This window comes from Mustela erminea, chromosome 13 (assembly GCF_009829155.1).
Source record: "Mustela erminea isolate mMusErm1 chromosome 13, mMusErm1.Pri, whole genome shotgun sequence".
In the NCBI taxonomy this organism is placed as follows: domain Eukaryota; kingdom Metazoa; phylum Chordata; class Mammalia; order Carnivora; family Mustelidae; genus Mustela; species Mustela erminea.
Genome location: NC_045626.1, coordinates 7,218,344 through 7,224,343, shown reverse-complemented (window position 1 = coordinate 7,224,343; position 6,000 = coordinate 7,218,344).

Genomic DNA, 6,000 nt, shown 5'->3' with positions numbered 1-6,000 from the left:
AGATGCTGAGCTTTAATGTACAAGATATTGATTACATGATGAATCCCAGCGGTTTGTTTCCTGCAGTTGCCTGCAACACGGGGAGAGATGAGAATGACACGTACATTTCTGTAGGCCACGCTGCACACAAAACGGAGCAGGCGATGAGCTAAATGAATGGTGTTGCCTTCTCCCATTCATAAATGTGAGAGGTGCATAATGAATTAATCTGTGCGAAATCCGGAAGTATCACTAGGGCACACAATTATTAAAAGTGCCAATGGAATACTCGGATTTTCAGTTCCTCTTTAAGGCAGGCCCCTCACTTGGTTTTCATTTAAAATCTCCACGTGCCATGGTGCTCAAAAGGACTTTTTTTTTTTTTTCCCCCAATGGCAAGATACACATGTGGAAAATCGAGGACCCTTAAGTAAATCAGAGGAAAATAGGAAAAACTTCATGTTTTGAAATGATTTGATGGTATTTATGATTTTGAAGTTCCAATGTAGATGGGTGCTATAGAGATCATATTAAATTTTGGTTACTCCTCTGATTGTTACCAACACCTTTTATTTATTATTTTTTATTGCTTAACTTCAAGCTTTACTATGGAGTATGGTTACCCTTAAATAAGAAGCAAATGGTGAAGACGGAAGACAGAAACACGGGATCCAGGAGCAGAATGACTGGATTAAGAAGGGAATTTGAGAAAGAGGAATGGAGAGACGGCAGCCTAAACGTGTTGGGAAACGCTTTTCTACAGGCGTTCCTCCAGCCCCCTGGGTCCTGAATGCTTGGGTTTCCATCGAATCCCCTGCTCACCAAGCACTGTCTTGACATTTTCACATCCTCACAAGAGAATCCAAAGAAAGAACAGTCACTCCAGTCCTATTTCTGTAATTTCTCTCCCGTGCTCATGGAAAAAGAATGGAGTCAAGTGCCAAAGGGAGCATCAAACTTGAATCATAAAATAAAGTATGTCCCTGGCAGGAAGTTCCTCATAAGACCGTTGTCCCTTTGAAAAGCTTAACCGTAACCGGTGATGAAACGGAAACGTATGTGGCGCTCAGGTGAAGGAGAGTTGACGGTTAGTGGGTCCCGGATGGACTTCTCTTGAAAGGCATTTGTCTCTTTGCATTTCTTTGGATAAGAACATCTTGACAGATTATAGGGTCTATATTTATACAAAAACATGTTTTAGTCAAGTCATTTGTGAGTTGTAATCTGTGAAGCCCTTGCACTATACGATGTATTGGTACATATATCATACAGTAGACGATGGGAAGATATGCTAATCTTTACATTTACATTTCAATGTCAATATATTTTTGCGGTTTACCTGGTCGGAATGGTGTAGGCTGCCATATGAAGGATGATTTATTTAATAAAATGCCAGTCTAAAATTAAAAGGATTGGAGTCATCAAATTTATTTAAGATGTTTCAAATTAAAATGTAATACTTATCACAGGAAAAATGTTGAGAAGAGATAATACTAAAAAATTTATTAATAAAATTTGTAAACGTCTATAAAATTAGAGATAATATGACGCACACCTGAGTGCAGTCACTTATCTTCAGTGATGATCAACATATGGCCAGTCTTGTTTCCTCCACATACACTTTCCTCCATCAAGGGATTATTTCGAGGCCACTCTTAGACATCATAGCACTCCATAAATACTTCATTCAGTACACCTCTCTGAAAGGAAAGTTCTTCTTTTAAGAAATGAAACTACTATAATATTATCATACTTAAAAATAATGATTATTCCTTACTATTGTAAAATGGTTTGTCAGTGTTTGGATTTTTCCCAGTTGCTCTATACATTTTTTCCCCTTAGATTTGTTTGTTTGTTTCTTTGTTTGAATCAGGACCAAACAAATTCACATCTAGGGGAGCCCATTATTTTAAATAATAACTCTTAAAAAAGAATATGACTTTTAGAGCCTCAAAATCCATTTCTACAGATACATCTGATGGTTCTGCCTTATCTTTATAGATTTGGTTATCTTTCTTGAAAATGTAATTCTCTTCTTAGGTGTTTTCTTCTGAAGAATCATTCGGACCAAGGAACCTTTTGAGGCATTGGCTTTCTTTTATGACTCTTACAAAAGAAATGAAACTCTCTAAAGTAAACGGTGACCCAAGAGTCCGATGACATTTAATTTGGGCACTTAACGTTTATGTAGTGGGCACAACTACCATGAATCTAAAGTGTGTTCTTTCATCTATTTTATCTTGTCAAAAATTTTGTGACTTTGACCTTTTCTTTTCCCACAATCTATACATATATAGTAGAATTTTAAAAGTATTTTTGGCAATCAAGATTTTCTTCTGATCCTTGTGTGAAAAAAGAAACATTTATGATCTTGAAAAAAGCATATGTTAACTTCCTTTGAATTCTTTAGATCAGCTAAAAGATGAATTTTGCCATTTTAAGAATATAATATTGAAAAGATCTGTCTTCAAAGTGAACCCATACAGGAGCACTTTTTTATCTTAGGGAATTTATATTTTTTAAAGGAAATAGCAACCAAACTCGAAAACCAGTATGTACCCAATGGATCAGGCTTTTCAAAGAGCCATGTCTCAAAAAATAGAGCTTTGATTTCTTAAAATGATCTCTGAAGTCCCATCTTGAAATACATAAATCAACAAATTGAGTTTTAATGGAAAATCAAGGGTGTTTTTCGAAAGGCTCTTGAATGAAGCTTTGAAAAATATGAAACAGAGAAGGATCAGCTTGTTATAATGGCATTGGCTTGACCCCAGCATTTTATTTTTAAGTAAGAAAGGATATAGCATCAAGGACAAATGAAGAAAGCAGCTTATTTACAAACAGAGCTGACCCATCCCACCTTTTCCCCCCACCACGGGCTTTCCTGTAGGTTGGCGGACGCCCTGCCTGCCACCATAATGACATGTTCTGCATCCACCCGAGGACGGTTGTAGTTGCCCCTTTGTAACTGTCATTATCTGTTTACCTTTTGCCTATAAAACAATAAAATAGAAGATGAGGCCACCATGACGTATAGTGCATACAATACAGTGTTGCTATGGATTTCCTCCATTTAATATCATTTAAGATACAAAAAACAAATGGATATCATGTACACTAGATCTTTGCAAAGCCATTTTGTGAGACTTAACTGTGTTCTTATTACCATGTACAAGTGGAGGACCTGAAACCGCGGGGCTGGGTGGGCGCGGCTGGTTTTGTAGTCAGGGCTGGTCCTCGAGTTCGGGTCTTGGCTGCAGATCCCACGTGCCTGCTGCCTCATTGTGCTGCTTCTCATGCTGATCCATAGAAGAAAAAGGACAAATGCAAAATGAAAATTGCATAGTCTCAGACTAAGAAGAGCTTTCCTTTGAGTAGGAAAAAATTGAAGGAATAGGTCGTTGAGCAGGAGAAAATTTAAAGTAACTGGCAAAGTGCCAGAAAATTAAAATGGCAAATCTTTTTAGAGTGTGATAGGACCTTACATTTATGATAGTTCCTCTACATTTTGCTTTTCTCTGTGTTCTCTCAATATGGAAAAGTAATCACTGTAGCTGTTTGCTTGGTTTTCTACACTGGGCAATTACAAAGAATATATAGTTATTGAGAAAGAAAGTTATTTTTCAGCTAAGATTATGCTAGTGTGTCATAATGAATAAAAGACTTTATTAAATCTTAAATTTAAGTAGATAATTGAGTAATATGTATTATTCCTTAATTTTGAGTGTGTATGTCTTTCATTCATGACCCTGGGAATATTTAAATCCTCTGTGTACAGACAGGATGAAAAAGAGAATATTTATGTTGTTATATCCACAGTTTGCTCCTTGAGTCTGACTTGGTGTCATCCATATCGTGGCCAGGAATCTTTACTTTTTGGTTCCCAGGAGAGTTCTGCTTAAGGTGTGTGTGTGTGTGTGTGTGTGTGTGTGTGTGTGTGTTTTCACATAAAGACTTCAAAATGTGTGTGTGTGTGTGAGTGTGTATGTGTGTGTTTTCACATAAAGACTTCAAAATTTCCCTGAATCTGGGGTGCTATAGAGTAGGGATTTCATTTTATATCATTGAAATTGGTCTCCTCTGGGATTCTCCTGATAATTGTAATTGAAACTATCTATATTCTTATTTTTAGTAACATCATATGATGTTGCTTGATAGAAACTAAAAAAAAAATTGAGGCTATGTGTGTACAAACTCTTCAGTCCTGCTAGTTAGCGTGGACGCGTCCACCCCTCAGTAGAGTTCTATGTGAGAATCTCCCTGTGCTCTTCTTCTAGCACTTACGTTCCACAGATTATTCTGTTGGGGGCCCTCTGACCTGTGTGGGGCCAACTTGTGTGTTTGCCTTTCCTGCTTGACCAGGGGTTTTCCTGTGAGCTCTGCGCACCTCATTCATACAACTGTTCCAGAAGAGCCAGCGAAGGCTGGACCTGGGGGCCGGGCAGGGAGGGAAGATCAGGGCTCGGCATCGTACTCTGTGCCCAGAGCCTCCTGGAAAGCTTCCAGGAGGCTCTAGGTTTCCTGATGAAATCCTCCGCAAGGATTTCAGGCTGAAGACAGAGGTGGAACTCCCTGGATCCTGGGCTACACATTCAAATTACTCATTTTCGAAGTATCTCCTTCTGTTCTTGAGCTGTAATCTCTTTATTTCGTTCCGTTACATGGTTACTTCAGTTAGTCTGCAGCCTCAGCGTTTGGACACTTTCTCCTTGATGTGCTGTGCACTCCTCTCTTCGGGCTGTACATCCCACACTGAATCTGCGATTACTTAGATATTTTTCTACTCCTGTTTTTCTCTTTCTTATACTTATTGCTTTTTAAAAAAAATCCCCCAGTCTCATGTGGCCCTTTACTATTTCTCACTTCTTATTTTTGATTTATTCTATGAACATTTAGTTTTTTTCTATTTTTCAAAATTTTCTTGTTTCTTTCTTTTTTTTTTTTTAAGTTTTCATTTATTATTTATTTGACAGAGAGAGATCACAAGTAGGCAGAGAGGCAGGCAGAGAGAGAGAGAGGAGGAAGCAGACTCCCTGCTGAGCAGAGAGCCCGACGCGGGACTCGATCCCAGGACCCTGAGATCATGACCTGAGCCGAAGGCAGCGGCTTAACCCACTGAGCCACCCAGGCGCCCTCTTGTTTCTTTCTTTAAATGTATTTGATTTGTTTTCATATCCTTAAGTCCTTCCTTTACATTTATGAGATTTTTATCTTATTTTAAAGGAGTCATCCATATTTCTTTCATTTTCTTCCTATTTTATGCTCAAATTTAAGAATTTTTCATTCATGTTCTTCACTTTTTAGGTTATTTTTCAACACTTTTGTTTCAAGTATTATACTTATTTTAAACAATTCTTTTTCTTTTTCTTTTGTTAAATAAAAATTGCATTTTTTAGGTAGTGGTGGAAGGAAGTGTGGCTGCAAAGAAGCTAGCACTTGGGAGGGTTCACATTTTGAAGAGAGGGAGCTGGAGACTTTTCCTTTCTTTATGTGTCCCTAGAGCCATTTCTCCTAGTTCCCTTTATCTTCTCTCTTTCCTAATATCAATTTGCTGGGTATTTCTTTGGGATGCTCAGACTCCTAGGCTCATTATCTGATTTAAGATGTTTGTGACATTTACAAACAGTACGCACATGTGAACTTTCAGTGTCGCATTCTTCTTTGAACCTGAGCATGATTCCATTTATGTGACCAAAACAGTTTGAAAAATATGTTTTATGACAAAAATAAACATTACATTTTGGGCAGACTCTGTTGATAGTATTTGCAATGGCACGAAGTAAAAATAAGCAAGATCTAAACTTCACCATAGGGTAAATCATTCTTGCAAGGACTGAGTTGAATTTGGAAAACTTCCAGAGGCTCTAGGTTTCCTGATGAATATACCTGCGACTCCAGGGACGTACCCTGTTTTCTCCTTATGAGTAAAAACCGTTCAGTATTCACTTACTCAGTGTTTGTGGTGACTTTATAGAGCATCATTTCTGTGAAGAGCGAGAATGGACTGCATAGTTAGAAGAC